This window comes from Papio anubis, chromosome 9 (assembly GCF_008728515.1).
Source record: "Papio anubis isolate 15944 chromosome 9, Panubis1.0, whole genome shotgun sequence".
NCBI classification, from domain to species: Eukaryota; Metazoa; Chordata; class Mammalia; order Primates; family Cercopithecidae; genus Papio; species Papio anubis.
In genome coordinates, this window is record NC_044984.1 from 95,792,639 (window position 1) to 95,813,022 (window position 20,384).

Consider the following 20,384-nt stretch of genomic DNA (forward strand, 5'->3'; position numbering starts at 1 on the left):
GGTGCACACCACCATGCCTGGCTAATTTTTGTATTTTTAGTAGAGATGGGATTTTGCCATGTTGGTCAGGCTGGTGGCAAACTCCTGGCCTCAAGTGAGCCACATGCCTTGGCCTCCCAAAGTGCTGGAATTACAGGCATAAGCGACCACTCCCAGCCTGTTTTATTTTTTAGAGGCAGGGTCTTGCTCTGTTGTCCATGCTGAAGTGCGATGACACAATCATAGCTGACTGCAGCCTCAAACTCTTGAGTTCAAGCCATCCTCCTGCCTCAGCCTTCAGAGTTGCTGGGAGTACAGGCGCACCACCACACCCAGTTTCAATAGCAGGCTATTATTATGTGTGCCCAGAAGGAAAGAACAATGGAGAAAAGCGTGAACTTTAGAAGGTCACTGTGCTTGGTTCCACCACCTCCTAGATTTTGACCTTGAGAATCTGTGTAACTTGATTTCCTTCATTGCATAATGGGACTGATAATACTGCTTACCTGGAGGTAAACTTGTTGAGCAGATTAAAAAGAGCTAATACATCCAAAGTGCTTAGAACAGGGAACACCCAGAATATTCTAGATAATTGATAAATGCTAGCCCTCTTGTTATGGCTATACTGAGTATGCCTGTGGTGACCAAGTCTTCCTGGTTAACCTGGGACTTCTTTTTTTTTTTTAGATGGAGTTTCACTCTTGTTTCCCAAACTGGAGTGCAATGGCATGATTTCGATTCACTGCAACCTCCGCCTCCCGGGTTGAAGCGATTCTCCTGCCTCAGCCTCCCAAGTAGGTGGCATTATAGGCGCCCACCACCATGCCTGGCTAATTTTTTGTTTTTTTAGTAGAGATGGGGTTTCACTATGTTGTCCAGGCTGATCTGGAACTCCTGACCTCAGATGATCCACCTGCCTCAGCCTCCCAAAGTGCTGGGATTACAGGTGTGAGCCACCGTGCCCGGCCTAAAATTTGAGGGTTTATTATTATTATTATTATTATTATTATTATTATTAAGAGAGGGTCTTGCTTTTTTGTCCAGGCTGGAGTGCAGTGGTGCGATCTCGGCTCACTGCAACCTCCGCCTCCTGGGTTCAAGTGATGCTCCTGCCTCAGCCTCCCAAGTAGCTAGGATTGCAGGCATGCGCCACCATGCCCAGCTAATTTTTGTACTTTTTGTAGAGAGGAGCCTTCACCATGTTGACCAGGCTGGTCTCTAACTCCTGATCTCAAGTGATCCGCTCGCCTCGGCCTCCCAAAGTGGTGGGATTACAGGCGTGAGCCACTGTACCCCACCAATTTCTCTATTACTATTATTTTATTTATTTATTGAGACAGAGTCTTGTGCTGTTGCCCAGGCTGGAGTGCAATGGCACAATCTTGGCTCACTGCAAACTCTGCCTCCTGGGTTCAAATGAATCTCGTGCCTCAGTCTCTCAAGTGGCTGGGATTACAGGTGTGCACCACCACACCCAGCTAATGTTTTTGTATTTTTAGTAGAGACAGGATTTTGCCATGTTGCCCAGGCTGGTTTCGAACTCCTGAACTCAAGTGATCTGCCTGCCTCATCCTCCCAAAGTGCTGGGATTACAGGCATGAGCTGCCCTGTCCAACAAGACCAAAGCACTTTTTTTTTTTTTTTTTTTTGGAGACGGAGTTTCGCTCTTTGTTGCCCAGGCTGGAGTGCAATGGCGCTATCTTGGCTCACTGCAACCTCCACCTCCCGGGTTCAAGATTCTCCTGCCTCAGCCTCTCGAGTAGCTGGGACTACAGGCATGCGCCACCATGCCCGGCTAATTTTGTATTTTTATTAGAGATGGGGTTTCTCCATATTGGTCAGGCTGGTCTCGAACTCCCGACCTCAGGTGATCCGCCTGCCTCGGCCTCTCAAAGTGCTGGGATTACAGGCGTGAGCCACCGTACCTGGCCAGCACTTTTAATATTAAACAAATAAATGGAAGCTATGTACTCATTTAAGAAAGATAAATAAAAACAAGTAAGAAAATTATTTACCTGATTTTGGGGGAATCAGTGATGAAGGCAGTCACAGTGGCCATGGGTTAAATCAAGGAATACATGTTTGCAAAGCAAAAATTGTTGAAAGCTCCTCCCCTCACCCAAAGCAAACACTGATTAAAATGGTGGCTCTCTTGAGCACTCTTGTGTCACATCACTTATTGTCATGCATTTGTATAATTATCCTATACTTTACAAACTTTTATTTGACAATAATTTGTATAAATTTCTTCATTACTTTTCCAATCTGCTTATACCAGTTCCGGGCTGTAGGTGGCCAGAGTCTCTCCAACAGCTAAAGGACCAGGTGGGAAACAGCCCTGAAAGGACACCATCCCATCTCAGGGTGGGTCCACACCTACAACCACACCTACACTCACTCAGACTGGAACCATGTAGACATCCCAATAAACCTAATATACCCATCTTTGGGATGTGAGAGGAAAGTGGAGTACCAAAACAAATCTATACAGACTATGGAGAGAAGGTGCCAACCCCACACAGGAAGTGCCAACCCCACACAGGAAGTGCCAACCCCATACAGGAAGTGGCCCAGGCCAGGAATCCATTTGTTTTCTCATCAAAGTTAGAGCCAAAGGACAAAAGAAGATGGTCTGAAAGGGTGTGTTATTTGAGGGCTTGATGTATGTTCTTTCAGTTTGTGGCTTGGGTTTTAATTTTCTTCACAGCGTCCTTTGAAGAGACAAAGTTAAATTTTAATGAAGTTCAGTTTTTTGAGCCTTTTTTTTTTTTTTTTTTTTTTGAGACAGAGTCTTGTCTATCACCCAGGCTGAAGTGCAGTAGTGGGATGGCTCATTGCAACCTCCACCTCCTGAGTTCAAGCAATTCTCCTTCCTTAGCCTCCCAAGTAGCTGGGATTATGATATTGGTATATAGAAATACCCTTATATTCTGCAACCTTTTTGTGAATTTCTTAGGATTGTAATCATAACCAATCATATCATATTCAAATAAAGACAGTTTTACTTCTTCATTTCCATTCTGAATACTCATTCCTTTTTCTTGCCTTATTACATTGGTTAGGACCACCAATACAATGTTAAATAGAGGGATACACAGAGCCTCACTCTGTCGCCCAGGCTGAAGTGCATTGGTATGATCATGGCTCACTGTAGCCTCAAACTCCTGGGCTCAGGCAGTCCTCCCACCTCAGCCTCCCAAGTAGCTAGGTTTACAAATGCAGGCCACCACACCCAGTTTAACTTCCTTTTAAAAAGAACTAAACTTTTCTGGAACCTGAACCATGGATATAGGGCAAAAGGTAATCCTGCTTAAAATGTAACTTTTAGGCTGGGTGTGGTAGCTCACGCCTGTAATCCCAGCACTTTGGGAGGCTGAGGCAGACGGATCACGAGGTCAGAAGATCGAGACCATCCTGGCTAACATGGTGAAACCCCGTCTCTACAAAAAATACAAAAATTAGCTGGGCATGGTGGTGGGTGCCTGTAGTCCCAGCTATTCAGGACGCTGAGGCAGGAGTATAGCGTGAACCTGGGAGGCGGAGCTTGTAGTGAGCCGAGATCGCGCCACTGCACTCGAGCCTGGGCAACAGAGGGAGACTCCGTCTATTAAAAAAAAAAAAAAAGTAAGTTTTAGCATGTTCAGCCAGTGTTTAAATGCATGCTGAAGGTTTTGTTTTTCATTTTGTCAACACCTAGGAGGGTTTCTTTATTCTATTGAGGCTATGTATTGATGGAATATTCCTGTGTTTTCAAAGCACATTTTATTCCTAATTGTGAAAAATTTCTTCCAAAGGAGGAACATATATATTAAATTTGTGTTACAAGAGAAAATTTTAGCTTTTAATTTTTAAAAGGTTTTATATTTTTATTTAGTTAGTTGTTTATTTATTTATTTATATTTTGAGATGGGGTCTTGCACTGTCACCCAGGCTGGAGTGCAGTGGTGCTATCTCGGCTCACTGCAACCTCTGCCTCCCAGATTCAAGTGATTCTCCTGCCTCAGCCTCCCAATTAGCTGGGACAACAGGCGTGAGCCACCATAGCCAGTTAATTTTTTGTATTTTTAGTAGAGACGGGGTCTCTCCATGTTGGCAAGGCTGGTCTCAAACTCCTAACCTCAAGTGATCTGCCCACCTTGGCCTCCCAAAGCGCTGGGATTACAGGCATGAGCCAACGCACCAGCTTTATATTTTTTAAAACTAGATGATTAAAAAATTCAGAGTACCAAAAGGTATATAGTGAAAAATAAGTCTCCTACCTCTGGTACCCAATCTCTAGTCTTGCCTAGAGACACTCATTTTTAGTAACTTATTATGAATCCTTGCAGGCTATTCCATGTATACCATGTATAGATAAGCACATACAATATTTAATGTATCTTTTTTTTTCTTAGAGAGAGACAAGGTCCCACCATGTTGCCCAAGCTGGTCTTGAATTCTTGGGCTCAAGTGCTCGAGTGATCCTCCCGCACTGGCCTCCCAAAGTGCTGGGATTACAGGTATGAGCCACCCCACCTGGCCCAATATATCCTTTAAAATATAAATTAAATTAGGCTACACATGGCATGGCTCCTCACGTTTTTTATTTCATAATATAATATACCTTAGGATTCCATATTGATATAAATAAATGATTCATTCTAATGGCTACACAGCATTCCTTTCAGGTGGTTTACCATGGTTTGCTGCATAATTCTTTATTGATGGACATGATTTCTTTCCTATCTTTTGCTGAAATGAATACTTTTTTATTTTTTACTTTTTTTTTGAGACAGAGACTCTCTCTGTTGCCCAGGCTGAAGTGCAGCAGTGCAATCTCATCTCACTGCAACCTGTACCTCCCAGGTTCGAGTGATTCTCCTGCCTCAGCCTCCCGAGTAGCTTGATTACAGGCGTGCACCACCACACCCAGCTAATTTTTGTATTTTTAGTAGAAAAGGGGTTTCACCGTATTGGCCAGGCTGGTCTCGAACTCCTGACCTCAGGTGATCCACCCACCTCCGCTTCCCAAAGTGCTGGGATTATAGGCATGAGCCATCGTGCCCATCCAATGAATATTTTTAAATTTTACTATTATTATTATTATTATTATTATTATTATTATTTTGAGACAGTCTCACTCTATCACCCAGGCTAGAGTGCAGTGGTGAGATCTTGGCTCATTGCAACCTCCACCTCCTGGGTTTAAGCAATCCTCTTGCCTGGGCCTCCCTGATAGCTGGGGTTACAGGCATGTGCCACCACACCTGGCTGATTTTTGTATTTTCAGTAGAGATGGAATTTCACTATATTGGTCAGGTTGGTCTCAAACTCCTGACCTCAGGTTATCTGCCTGCCTCAGCCTCCCAAAGTGTTGGAATTATAGGCGTGAGCCATTGCACCTGGTCTGAAATGAGTACTTTTATATACATATCCCTGTATATATTATTTGTGAGTGTATCTGCAAAAAAAAAAGAAAGAAAAAAGAAAATCCTAGAAGTACTGCAGGTAGAAGGGATACAACATGCTGTTTGTAATTTTCTGAGACTTGATTTTTTATTCAACATTGTGTTACTGAGATTCCATTTCATTGCTGCATACTATTCGGTTATGTAAATATACTTTACCCTTATTCTGTCAATGGGTATTTGAATTATCGTCTCCTTTTTGCTATAATGAACAACACTGGTTTGCACACATTTATCTATGTCCCTTGGTATACATTAGCCAGAGTTTCTCTTGAATGTATGCACACAAATGGTATACATATTTGTGAATGTCCAAATTTGACAGATAATACTAAACTATGTTCCAAAATGATTGTGCCAATTTACACTTCTGCCACCGATGTCTGAGTTTCAGTTGGTTATCTTCTCCTAGTTGCTTGTCTTTCCATTTTCTTTAATTTTTTTTTTTTTTGAAACATAGTTTCACTCTTGTTTCCAAGGCTGAAGTGCAATGGCATGATCTCGGCTCACTGCAACCTCCGCCTCCTGGGTTCAAGTGATTCTTCTGCCTCAGCCTCTTTGAATAGCTGAGATTACAAGTGCCTGCCACCACGCCCAGCTAATTTTTTGTATTTTTAGTAGAGACGGGGTTTCACCATGTTGGTTAGGGTGGTCTTGAACTCCTGACCTCAGGTGATCCACCCTCCTCGGCTTCCCAAAGTGCTGGGATTATAGGCATGAGCCACCTTGCCCAACCTCATTTTCTTTAAATTTTTTAAAAAATTGTTGTTTTTAAAATTTAAATTGGCAATACTTCATTCCATAAAACGGAATACGTGGTGGCTCTTTTCATTTTATTTAAGATACTTTTTAATTATTATGAGTCATGTTTGCCCCTCTAGATTGATTTCTACCTCCCCTCTGTCCCAGAAGGCCTACCTATATGAAGCTCATCAATGGGCTTTAAATTTCCTACTTTCTACTGGAGTTTGGCCAAAAAGAGGAACCCCAGCAGGAAGTTGGAGGGAACAGAATGAGGTCAGGGTTTTTTTCTTCCTAGCCCTTTCCCTGCGAGGTTGCATGAGGTACTGCATTTCCTGGCCAAAGGAGCCCTGTCTTAGAGGATTCTCCTTCTCTTCCAAGTTCTGTTTACCTCTCCATCCCTCCTGTTGGTGGTGGGAGCTCCTTTACTGCTAACCCTGGCTTCTTGCATTGTTTTCTTGATAGTTCCCCAACACTCTGTTCCTCTTGTTATAATTAATCCCTTTGTAAATAAACTCTAGTTGAATCATCTCCACCTGAGTTTGTCATCTGTTTCCAGTTGAAACTTGGCCTGGGCCAGGCACGGTGGCTCAGGACTGTAATCCCAGCACTTTAGGAGGCCGAGGTGGGTGGATTACCTGAGGTCAGAAGTTCGAGACCAGCCTGGCCAAAATGGTGAAATCCTGTCTCTACTAAAAATAAAAAAATTAGCTGGGTGTGGTGGCGGGTGCCTGTAATCCCAGCTACTTGGGAGGCTGAGGCAGGAAAATTGCTTGAACTGGTGAGGCAGAGGTTGCAGTGAGCCGAGATTGTGCCATTGCACTCCAGCCTGGGCGACAGAGTGAGAGTCTGTTCTGAAGAAGAAGGAGAAGAAGAAGAAGGAGAGGGAGAGGGAGAGGGAGAGGGAGGGGGAGGGGAGGGGGAGGGGGAGGGGGACGGGGAGAGGAAGAAGAAGAAACTCTGCCTGATACATTTGATTAGTATTTGTTTTGTATTTTCTTCTCTAAAGAAGTTCTTTTCAGCCAGGCGCAGTGCCCTGTAATCCCAGTTACTCAGGAGGCTGCGGTAGAAGAATTGCTTGAACCTGGGAGGCAGAGGTTGCAGTGAGCTGAGATTGCACCATGGTGCTCTAGCCTGAGCGACAGAGTGAGACTCTGTCTCAAAATAAATAAATTAATTAATTAATTAGCCAGGCATGATGTGCATGCCTGTAATCCCAACTACTTGGGAGGCTGAGGCAGGAGAATCCCTTGAACCTGAGAGGCGGAGGTTGCAGTGAGCCGAGATTGCACCGCACCACTGCACTCCAGCCTGGGTGATTTTGTCTCCAAAACAAACAAACAAAAAAAACACACAAAAAGTGCTTTTCTACTTTGAAATGATAAGGATAAGGATATTTACCATCTTTTCTCTTAAAAGTTTAAAAGTTTTGCTTTTGCATTTATGTTCTTAATCCATTAAAATTTGATTCTTATATTTAGTGTGAGGCAAGAAAGTAATTTGGTTTTTTTCCATGTCGATAACCATTTTTCTTTGGCTCCAGTTTTTGGATATTATTTTTTTTTTCCTAAGTGACTGACTTTGCCATTTCCTCCATATTTCAAAATATCAAAGAAAGTTGCTGGAGTTATAGCAATCAGGGACAAAATGGCTTAGTGTGCAGATGGGTGAACCAAAAAAATAAAGAAAAAAGAACAGACAAAATGGTAAAAACAGTTTTTACTTTTTTTTTCTCTCTCTCTTTTTCGAGATGGAGTCTCACTTTGTTGCCCAGACTGGAGTGCAGTGGCATGATCTCAGCCCACTGCAAGTTCCGCCTCCCGGGTTCAAGCGATTCTCCTGCCTCAGCCTCCTGTGTAGCTGGGACTACAGGCGTCGGCCACCATACCTGGCTAATTTTTGTATTTTTAGTAGAGACGGGGTTTCTCCATGTTGGTCAGGCTGATCTCGAACTCCTGGCCTCGGATGATCCTCCCGCCTCAGCCTCCCAAAGTGTTGGGATTACCGGCATGAGCCACCACAACCCGGCTGATACACACTATAATTTATTAATGCATTCATCCATAAAAACCACTTTATTTGTTTCCATATTTTGGTTATTGTGAATAATGCAGCAATGAAAATGGGAGTGCAGATACCTCTGCAACATACTGGTTTTCTTTCCTTTGGGTATGTACCCCGACGTGGAATTGCTGGATCATGCGGTAATTCTGTTTTTAATTTTTTGAGGAACCTCTGTACCATTTTCCATAGTGTCTGCACCAATTTACATTCCCACCAATAGTGTACAGTGGTCCCTTTTCTCCAACCCTATTTAATGCATCAGAAGAAATGGAGACAAATAGGCATCTAGCTGCAAATTTGGTGAACTCTCAAACCTACGTTCCTTAAATATCAACTTGATGTTTAAAGCATTTAGGAGTGCATCCAACTACAAGAAGGGTGAAAAAAAGATCTTTTCTTTTTTTTTTTTTTTGAAAGGAGTCTCACTCTGTCACCAGGCTGGAGTGCAGTGGCGTGATCTCAGCTCACTGCAACCTCTGGCACTTTGGGAGGCCAATACCGGAGGATCACATGAGCTCAGGAGTTCAAAACTAGCCTGGACAAAATGGCAAAACCCCATTTTATCAAAATCACTTGAATCACAGTTTCAAGCGATTATCCTGCCTCAGCCTCCCGAGTAGCTGGGACTACAGGCACAAGCCACCACACCCAGCTAATTTTTTTGTATTTTTAGTAGAGATGGGGTTTTACCATGTTGGCCAGGATGGTCTTGATCTCTTGACCTCGTGATCTGCCTGCCTTGGCCTCCCAAAATGCTGGGATTACAGGCGTGAGCCACCACGCCCGGCCTCTTTCTTTCTTTTTTCTTTTTTTTTTTTTCTTGAGACAGAGTTTCGCTCTTTTTGCCCAGGCTGGAGCGCAATGGTGCAATCTTGGCTCACTGCAATCTCTGCCTCTCTGGTTCAAGCGATTCTCCTGCCTCAGCCTCTCAAGTAGCTGGGGTTACAGGCATACGCCACCACGCCCGGCCAATTTTTGTATTTTTTGTGGAGAGAGGCTTTCATCATGTTGGCCAGGCTGGTCTCAAACTCCTGACCTCAGGTGGTCTGCCCATCTTGGCCTCCCAGAGTGCTGGGATTACAGGCGTGAGCCACTGCACCCGGCCAAAAGATCACTTTCATCAGTGCCCCCAAGCAACCAATATAGTCCTCCAATGAACTGGGACCCTCCCTCCAGAAAGGCACTCAAACCCTCAGCTCTCATGTTCTCAGAACACATGAGCTGCTAGCTCTCTCTCTCTCTCTCTTTTTTTTTTTTTTTTTTTTTTTTGAGACAGAGTCTCATTCCATCACCCAGGCTGGAGTGCAGTAGCATGATCTCGGCCCAATGCAAACTTCACCTCCCCGATTCAAGTGATTCTCCTGCCTCAGCCTCCTGACCTCAAGTGATCTGCCCATCTCAGCCTCCCAAAGTGCTGGGATTACAGGCATGAGCCACTGAGCCTGGCCCTCTCTCTCTCTCTCTTTTTTTTTTTTTTTTTGAGACAGGATCTTGCTCTGTCACCCAGGCTCTGTCACTGCAGCCTCGACCTCTTGGGCTCAAGCAATCCTCCCACCTCAGCCTCCCAGGTAGCTGGGACCACAGGCATGTGACACCATGCCCAGCTAATTTTTGTATTTGTTGTAGAGATGGGGTTTTGCCATGTTGCCCAGGCTAGTTTTGAACTCCTGAGCTCCTGTGATCCTCCAGTGTTGGCCTCCCAAAGTGCTGGGATTACAGGCGTGAGGAGCTGCTATTTCACTTGCTGCTCTCTTGCCTGAGTCATCTTCCCACAGATGTTCACACGCTTAACTTCCTCACCTCCTTCAAGTCTTGGCTCAAATGATACCATCTTAATATGGCATGGCTTGATCACTCTGTATAAAGGGGGACCCTCTCCCATTCTAGATTCTCCTTACTCCGCTTGGCTTTTTATTCTTTCACAAATTATTCATCTTCTACTATGGATTCTAATTCATGCCTCAGACCCATGCTTATTGCAGAAATGATACAAAGACAGGAATCTCTGTCTGCTTTGTTCATTGATGTATCCCAGCATCTAGAGCAGCAGCTATTGGTGCTCAGTAGATGTACATGAGACGAATAAAGGAAGACATCCCAGGGACTATCATGGAGACAAGAGCAGATCCCTCAACTCCTCCATGGTTTATCAAACATTTTCTTCCAACCCATATAATCCAGTCCTCAGAAGGAATTCTGCTAAATAGACTTCGCCAATATCCTTACATTTATGGTAATATTTTAGAGCTCATGGTAAAGTGTTGTTCTGGATCTTGTCTGTCTGGTCCACTTTTAATCTGTCTCTGCATCTCACAAGGGGGCTGGTCTCCTTGACCATTTCTGAAATATTCTAAAATTCACGGCCTATCACACCCTGCATCCATCTTCACAATAGTGATGACATTTGTTTAGAAATGGATTGCTTCCTCCTCACTTGGGAGGCTGAGGTGGGAAAATCACTTAAGCTCAGGAGTTCGAGACCAGCCTTGGCAACATAGTGAGAGCCTGTCTCAATCAAGTGTTTCTTCTTTCATATTTACCCACACTGGCACACCAAGAAACATGAATTGAGACAGTCCATATGTTAAGTATAGTGTTATCTGATGGCAAAATTATTCCCATTTGAGTATAGGAATTTTTTTTTAATTTTCTATTTTATTTTATATTATTTTATTTTATTTTTGAGACAGAGTCTCGCTCTGTTGCCCAGGCTGGAGTGCAGTTATGTGACCTTGGCTCTCTGCAATCTCCGCCTCCTAAGTTCAAGGGATTCTAGTGCCCCAGCCTCCCAAGTAGCTGGGATTACAGGTGCATGCCACCATGCCTGGCTAATTTTTGTAATTTTAGTAGAGACAGGGTTTTGCCATGTTGGCCAGGCTGGTCTCAAGCTCCTGACCTCAGGTGATCCACCTGCCTTAGCCTCCCAAAGTATTAGGATTACAGGCATGAGCCACTGTGCCCAGCTAAGCATAGGACTTTAAATAAGAAAAAACTCTTGCAATTGAAGGGAGCAGAATAAGTTTCCAAAACGTTTTGTTGTTGGTCTCACTCTGTCATCCAGGCTGGGATGTAGTCACATGATCATAGCTCACTGCAGACTGGACCTTCTGGGCTCAAGTGATCCTCCCACCTCAGCCTCCCAAGTAGCTGAGACCACAAACACATGCCACTATGCCCAGGCTATGTTGCCCAGGCTGGTCTCAAACTCCTGGGCTCAAGCTATTCTCCTGCTTTGGCCTCCCAAAGTGCTGGGATTAGAGGCTTGAGCCACCATGCCCAGCCTGTTTTCCAAACTTTCATAATTTATTTCTGTCACAAATTTAAACTATTATACTTAGGCAAGAATTTTCACATACTGAAAACTAATTTTACAATACTGAATGATGAATGTTTTCACTGTTAAAAGCAAAATCGTGTCACTGTACTCCAGGCTGAGTGACAGAGCAAGACCTTGTCTTAGGAAAAAAAAAAAAAGAAAAAAAAGAAAAGAAAAAAAAAAAAGAAGAAGAAGCAGGAAAATTGTTTCCTTAGAATTTTTTTTGAAACTTCACTTGCTTTGTTAGTAGACCTTCTCTTATCCCTTGTTCCTTTTGTCTGTCATTGTTTATTATTATTTTAGTTGTTATTTTTTGTCTGTCATTATTATTTTAGTAATGTTTATGATTAGTTATGTTTTTTGAAACATACAAACCGTATATGTAATACTTCAGTGAAATAAACACCCAGGAGCCCATCTCCTGGCCCAAAAACAATTTTTTTTTTTTTTTTTTTGAGACAGAGTCTTGCTTTGTCGCTGATGCTAGAGTGAGGTGGCATGATTTTGGCTCACTGCAACCTCCACCTCCTGGTTCAAGTGATTCTCCTGCCTCAGCCTCCCAAGTAGCTGGGACTACAGGCATGCACCACCATGCTCGGCTAATTTTTATATTTTTAATGCAGACAGGCTTCGCCACGTTGGCCACGCTGGTCTCGAACTCCTGACCTCGGGTGATCTACCCACCTTAGTCTCCAAAGTTCTGGGATTACATGCGTGAGCCACCACGCCCAGCTAAAAAAAAAATTGTTTTGATAAATTATGTGCCACACCTAGACCATCTATTTCCTTGCCTTCCCATTCCTAAAAGTATCCATTGTCCTAAGTTTTGTGCTTATTATTCCCTTGCTTTACTCACACACACACACACACACACACACACATACACACACGCGATTGGTGATAGATAGATAGATAGATAGATAGATAGATAGATAGATAGATAGATAGATAGAGACAGATAATATATTGTGTAGTTTTGTTTATTTTTGAACTCTATAGAAATCTTACCATATTTTAAGTGGTTTTCTAGGTTTTCCTTTTTTCCCTGAATATTATGTGTTCAAGATTCTTCCATGTAATTGCACTTGGCTATAGTTTATTCATTTTCACATTTCTATATTCTATTATGTGAACATACCACAATTCACACATTCTCTTGTCACTATGTATGTGAGTATATATCTATCAGACCTACATATGTTTGTGTTTATCTGTCTATACTTATATATCTATAGATAGATATAGATATATAGTTTGTAGTTCTTTCCCCTTATAAACAGGGCTGCTAAACCGTCTTCTTTCCACATATGTCCTGATGCTTGTATACAAGAGTTTCTCTTATACATATGCCTGAAAAGGATTTGTGAGCTAAGCTTTGCTAAAGACTATTTTCTTAAACGGTTGTCCCCATTTAGACTCCTACCAGCAGTGAATTCTCACTGATGACAACTGGAACCAGAAATGTATAGCCAGTTATAAGCACGTAGCTAAAACTTGGGATCCCATTAATGTGCCAGTTTCCTAAACTTCTTTGAGTTTAGAGGACTCCCCCACCCTTCTTCTCTACTCCCAGTTAACCAGCTGGCTTCTATAAGAACAGGATGCTGCTTCTCTGTAAAAAGGACATTATTGCCCCGCTAATTAATTTTGTTAAAACAGGGAGAGTTGCCACTCACAAACTGCTAGAAAAAAAAATTCTTAACCAAAAGGACATAAATTTAAAGCAGAATCAATTGTAAGTCTGTCTTCTTAGTAAACTAGAAAGTGAAAATAGGCATTACAAACCCACTAAGAGATGAAGGGAGGAGTCGTTTTCCTCTTCCCTTTCCTAGGCTGGTAAATGGCTTAGGTTTAGAAACTTCTGAGGCCAAAAGGGAAGAAGCAGAGGGATATGTGTTCTTCAGGCTTAAGATAAAGATGTATAAAGAATTTGGTAGACCAGCCTGGGCAACATGGCGAAACCCCGTCTCTACAAAAAATACACAAATTAGCCAGGCGTGGTGGTGCGCACCTGTAGTCCGAGGTACTAGTGGGGCTGAGACAGGAGGATCACTTGAGCCAGGGAGGTCGAGGCTGCAGCGAGCCGCGATTGCACCACTGCACTCCAGCCTGACACAGTGAGACCCTGTCTCAAGAAAAATAAAAAAGAGGCCGGGCGCAGGGGCTCATGCCTGTAATCCCAGCACCTTGGGAGGCTGAGGCGGGTGGATCACGAGTTCAAGAGATCCAGACCATCCTGGCCAGCGTGGTGAAACTCCGTCTCTACTGAATACTAAAATTAGCTGGGCGTGGTGGAGGGCACCTGTAGTCTCAGCTACTCGGGAGGCTGAGGCAGGAGAGTTGCTTGAACCCGGGGGGTGAAGCTTGCAGTGAGCCGAGATTGCGCCACTGCACTCCAGTCTGGCGACAGAGCGAGACCCCGTCTCTCGACCCCCCACAAAAAAAGTCTAGTATACTCTGGTTTCTCTTCAGATTATATCAAATGTTCACCTTTTCCTAAAGATTTATGTGGAGAGGAACAATTGTGAGTCTTAACCCAATTTTTTTGAGGCCTTGAATCTTCCAGGCGATTTTATTTTATTATTATTTTTTGAGACGGAGTCTCCCTTTGTCGCCCAGGCTGGAGTGCAGTGGTGCAATCTCGGCTCACTGCAACCCCCACCGCCTGGGTTCAAGCAATTCTTCTGCCTCAGCCTCCCAAGTAGCTGGGTTACAATCATGCACCACCACACCCAGTTAATTTTTGTATTTTTAGTAGAGATGGGATTTCACCATGTTGGCCAGGCTGTTCTCGAAATCCTGACATCAGGTGATTTGCCCACCTCGGCCTCCCAAAGTTCTATGATTACAGGCATGAGCCACTGCGATTCAGGGCTAATTTAAAAAGAAAAAAAAAGAAAAAGAATTTAGCTGAGATTTAGCTCACCTCTCTGTGCCTAGAATTAGAATGCAGTAATATACACCAGAAGATCCTCAGAGTTTAGCTGCTTCAGAAAGACTAGAAAGTGCCCTTTCACCATCAGTCATGGTTCAGAACACACCACTAAAAAAATCACTACCTCGGCCGGGCGCGGTGGCTCAAGCCTGTAATCCCAGCACTTTGGGAGGCCGAGACGGGCGGATCACGAGGTCAGGAGATCGAGACCATCCTGGCTAACACGGTGAAACTCCATCTCTACTAAAAAATACAAAAAACTAGCCGGGCGACGTGGTGGGCGCCTGTAGTCCCAGCTACTCGGGAGGCTGAGGCAGGAGAATGGCGTAAACCCGGGAGGTGGAGCTTGCAGTGAGCTGAGATCCGGCCACTGCACTTCAGCCTGGGCGGCAGAGCTAGACTCCGTCTCAAAAAAAAAAAAAAAAAAATCACTACCTCTCTGGCACCCCATTGGGGACCATGAGAATGGGTCTGTAGTCTCATCTTTCTCTGTGTAGCTGTGCTGTTCCCTACTAGTTCCGTGTCAGAGAAGTTTCCTCTGTTGGTGTAAACACTGGTAGGAGCCATTAAAGTAATTATGATCGATACACAGAGCCTATGGGGCATAGTTGTGCAACCTGATAATCAGGAAGAGGTACCAGACATGGCAAAGGAAGAACTGGGTTTGAGCCCTGGTTCTGTCACTTACCAGCGAGGCTGCAGGTCCCAGACATGGTAAAAGCAGAGCACTTTTGGTGCTAAAACAGCTATCATGGTGTGTGTTTACTCCTGTTCTCAAGCACCATAAAAGCTCTCAAGATCAGGTGCGGTGGCTCACGCCTGTAATCCTAGCACTTTGGGATGCCGTGGCGGCCGGATCAAATGAGGTCAGATGTTAAAGATCAGCCTGGCCAACATGGTGAAACCCTGTCTCTACTAAAAATACAAAAATTAGCCAGGCGTGGTTGTACACGCCTGTAATTCCAGCTACTCTGGAGGCTGAGGCAGGAGAATTGCTTGAACCTGGGAGGCAGAGGTTGCAGTGAGCCAAGATCGGGCCACTGCACTCCAACCTGGGCGACAAAGCAAGACTCTGTCTCAAAAAAAAAAAAAAAGCTCTCAAGAGCCATAGGACATAAGGCCATTGTTATCACAGTCTTCTTCTCTTCTCATCCTCACTCCATATAAGGAAACAAAGTCAGACAGAATGGTTAAAAACCTTTGGTTAGAGTCAGGTAGAACCGGTTTGAAAACCTCCACCTCTATCTTTTCCTAGCCGTATGACCTTAAATACGCTACTTAGCCTCTCTGAGTCTCTGTTTCTTCATCTGTAAAATGAGGGTAGTTAAGAAAGCAAGACCTAGGCCTTTTCTTTTTTTTTTTTTTTTTTTGATAGGGAGTCTCGCTCTTGTCACCCAGGCTATAGTGCAATGGTGCAATCTTGGCTTACTGCAACCGCTGCCTTCCAGGCTCAAGTGATTCTCCTGCCTTAGCCTCCCTAGTAGCTGGGATTACAGGCATGTGAAACCACATCAGGCTAATTTTAGTATTTTTAGTAGAGATGGGGTTTCACCATGTTGGCTAGGCTGGTCTCAAACTCCTGACCTCAGGTGATCCGCCCACCTCGGCCTCCCAAAGTGCTGGGATTACAGGCATGAGCCACCACGCCAGGCTGAGCATGTATTAAAACCAGGACTGTCCCAAGCACATTACATAGATTCCCTGGGATAAATTTCACAGTAACCTTACTTGTAAGTAAAATTATTATCCACAATTTACAGAAGAAGAAACTGAGAGATTAAGTTATTTGTTCAGGTTTACACAGCTAGGAGATATAGAGTCCCAGATAGAACTCAGGAACAATAATACCACCTCACATCATTACGTGAGGTTTAAATAATCAACTGTGATAACATGTGGAAGTGAATAAATGACAACAGTGGCACAAAGAATGGGAGGTGACGTAAAGTGAATTATCCTTCTTCCAGCATACATAAAGTGGTATAATATTAACCCAAAGTAGACTGTGATAAATTAAAAATTCATATTGTAATCCCCACAGCAACCACTAAAAAAAAAAAAATCTACAAAAGTATATCATATAATCAGGCCAGCCGCAGTGGCTCATACCTGTAATTCCAACACGTTGGGAGGCTGACTCAAGAGGTTCAGCCCAGGAGTTTGAGACCAGCCTTGCCAACATAGCAAGACTCCTGTCTCTACAAAAATTAAAATTAAAATAAAAAAATTAAAAATCCACACATACACAAAGAAAATAAAAATATATAATCACATTATAAAGAGATGATAGATGAAATAAAGTGAAATAATAAAAATATTCAATAAAAAAGAAAGTAAGAAAGCAAGAACAAAGGAACAGAAAATAAATGGGATCAATAGAAAACAAATAGCAAAATGGTAGACTTAAACCTAGCTATATCAGGAGTTACTAAATTGGACTAAACACTAAAAAGGCAGAGATTGTCAAACTAGATTAATAAGCCATATCCAACTATATGCTGCTTAAAGCGACATACTTTAAATAGAGACACACAGACAAGTGGGACAGGTTGCAAGTGAAAATATAAATGATATATACACTAAGGAGAAGAAAGCTGAGGTGGTTAATATCAAAGTAGACTTCAAGACAGGGAAGATTACCAGAAAAAAAAAGACAGAAATTTTATAATGATAAAAGGCTCAGTTTATCAAGAACACATAGCAATTAATTCTGAGTATGCAGCTAATGAGAAAATTTCAAAATACATCGTGCAAAAACAGAACTAAAGAAGAGAAATAGACACACTCACAATTATAATTGGAGATTTCCCTTACACTAATGTATAGACCACGAAGACAAAAGAAGTCCCTCAAAATATAAAAGATTTGAACAATATTATCAGCCAACTAGATATAATTGATATTTGTCAGCCACTGCATTTTATAGCTGCAAGGTATACATTCTTCCAAGTGCAAATTCAGTCAAGATGGACTCCATGTTGGGCCACAAAACATGTCTCAGTAAATTTCAAAGAATATCTATTGCAAGTAATTATTATTAAAATGAGAGTGAGGTTAACTATTTGTCTCATAATCTCTGGTTCTATGATTCCTCCTACTCAAATGTGAGGATTTTTTTTTCTTTCTTTTTCCTCTTTTTTTTTTTTGAGATGGAGTTTCGCTTTTTGTTTTGCTTTTTGTTTTTTTTTTTGAAACAGAGTCTCGCTCTTGTTGCCCAGGCTGGAGTGCAATGGCGCGATCTCGGCTCAGCGCAACCTCTGCTTCCTGGGTTCATGCAATTCTCCTGCCTCAGCCTTCCAAGTAGCTGGGATTACAGGCATGAGCCACTGCGCCCAGCCAGAGTTTCGCTCTTGGTGCCCAGGCTGGAGTGCAATGGCGCGGTCTGGGCTCACCGAAACCTCCGCCTCCCAGGTCCAAGCAATTCTCCTGCCTCAGTCTCCCGAGTAGCTGGGATTACAGGCATGTGCCACCACGCCCCGCTAATTTTGTATTTTTAGTAGAGATGGAGTTTCTCCATGTTGGTCAGGCTGGTCTTGAACTCCCACCTTGGCCTCCCAAAGTGCTGGGATCACAGGCATGAGCCAGCGTGCCCAGCCTTCTTTTCTTTTTTTAAAAAAAAATTGAGATGGGGGGGGGTCTCACTATGTTGACCAGGCTGGTCTTGAACTCATGGCCTCAAGCGATCTTCTCACTTTAGCCACCCAAAGTAATGAGATTATAGGCGTGAGCCACCGCACCCAGCCAAGCATGAGGAGTTTTCTAGCACCTTCTCCCCAGTCTGCTAACAATCTTTATTATTTGCTTATTGGAGTTTCCAAAGATCTTGACAAGATTAAGACACAATTCTGTAGTCACTTCAACAATTAAATTATTTAAGAAGAAATTGTGAAGAATGATAAGAGCTTGAACTTGATCTCCATTTTTGGAGTTCTCTATTCTCAGAAAACACAGTCTTACACCTGAAGTGTGTCACCATATGATTTGTGTGCCAGCACATGTGTTGCTTAAGATTTTCTAAAATAATCTCCATTGCCACCGAGGACAATGAACTTCTGCAAAAGTGAATCTGTCAATCAGGGATCCTCTCTTCAGAGCCCTTAGCTTATTACTCAGCTTATTTCTGGAGTTGAGGGAAACATTGGTGTCCATATATTAAATAAATATACTGCAGGGGCTCCCAAATTGGAGTTCACTGGCCCTACTGGGAGGGTTTGCCTGAAAATGTGCGCTGATGGCATTTTCCTGGGAAAATAACTGCCAGCTTTCATCAGATTCTCAAGAAATAGGAGTTTTGACTTCTCAAATGCTAAAAATCTATTGCGTTATCTTTTCCAGTTGCCAAAACAACTTCACCTCTTAACCCCACAGAGAACTCTAAAGCTGCATTTCTGTTTTCTCATCTGTAATGTAGGGTTGTATCCAATAGGCTGTATGCAGTGTCTCACACCTGTATTCCCAGTACTTTGGGAGGCTGAGGCAGGAGGATGGCTTGAGCCCAGGAGTTTGAGACCAGCCTGGGCAACACTGTGAGACCCCATCTCTACAAAAAATTTAAAAATTAGCTCAGCATGATGACATCTGCCTGCAGTCTCAGCTACTTGGGAGGTTGAGGCAGGAGGATCACTTGAGCCTAAGCCTAAGAGGCTGAGGCTTTAGTGAGCTATGATTGCACCATTGCACTCTAGCCTGGGTGACAGAGTGAGAGCCTACCTCAAAAAAAAAAAAAAAAAAAAAAGTTCACTTTTTTATGGCCATAACACCTTGAACAGGCCTGACCTCTTCTGATTTTGAACACCAAGGAGTGTAGGGCCAGTTTAGTACTTGGATGAGATCCTGCCTAGAAATATCAGAGTTTTAATTTATTTACATTAAAACAAACAAACAAAAAAATCGGCCAGGCGTGGTGGCTCATGCCTGTAATCCCAGCAATTTAGGAGGTCGAGGCAGGCATATCACCTGAGGTCAGGAGTTTCAGCCCGGCCTGGCCAATATGGTGAAACCCCATCTCTACTAAAAATGCAAAAATGAGCCCGATGTGATGGCATGGGCCTGTAATCCCAGCTACTCAGGAGGCTGAGGCAGGAGAATCACTTGAACCCAGCAGGCAGAGGTTGCAGTGAGCCGAGATCACGTCACTGCACTCCAGCCTGGGCGACAGACAGAGACTCCATCTCGGAAATAAAAATAAAAATTTAAAATTAAAAAAAAAAATAAAAGAAAGTTCAGGCCGGGCGCGGTGGCTCAAGCCTGTAATCCCAGCACTTTGGGAGGCCGAGATGGGCGGATCACGAGGTCAGGAGATCGAGACCATCCTGGCGAACACAGTGAAACCCCGTCTCTACTAAGAAATAAAAAAAATAGCCGGGCGAGATGGCGGGCGCCTGTAGTCCCAGCTACTCGGGAGGCTGAGGCGGGAGAATGGCGTGAACCCGGGAGGCGGAGCTTGCAGTGAGCTGAGATCCGGCCACTGCACTCCAGCCTGGGCTACAGAGCGAGACTCCGTCTCAAAAAAAAAAAAAAAAAAAAAGAAAGTTCAGGCTGGGTGTAGTGGCTCACGCCTGTAATCCCAGCACTTTGGGAGGTTGAGGCGGGCGTATTACCTGAGGTCGGGAGTTCAAGACCAGCCTGGCCAACATAGTGAAACCCCATGTCTACTAAAAATACAAAAATTAACCAGCCTGAGTAGCTGGAATTACAGCCTGGCCTATATGGTGAAACTCCGTCTTTACTAAAAATATAAAAATTAGCTGGATGTGGTGGTGGCCTGTAATCCCAGCTACTTGGCAGGCTGAGGCAGGAGAATCTCTTGAACCTAGGATGTGGAAGTTGCAGTGAGCCAAGATCGCGCGATTGCACTCCAGCCTAGGGGACTGAGGGAGACTCTGTCTCAAAAAAAAAAAAA

At 43.5% G+C, this 20,384-nt stretch overlaps 1 non-coding gene across 1 annotated transcript; it reads left to right on the forward strand.

Annotated features, from left to right (window-relative positions):
• The first annotated feature begins 13,999 nt into the window (after positions 1 to 13,999).
• LOC116269112 lies at positions 14,000 to 14,116 on the forward strand. Its single transcript, XR_004176417.1, has one exon. It is a non-coding gene; the product is annotated as a U5 spliceosomal RNA (small nuclear RNA).
• The last annotated feature ends 6,268 nt before the right edge of the window (positions 14,117 to 20,384 follow it).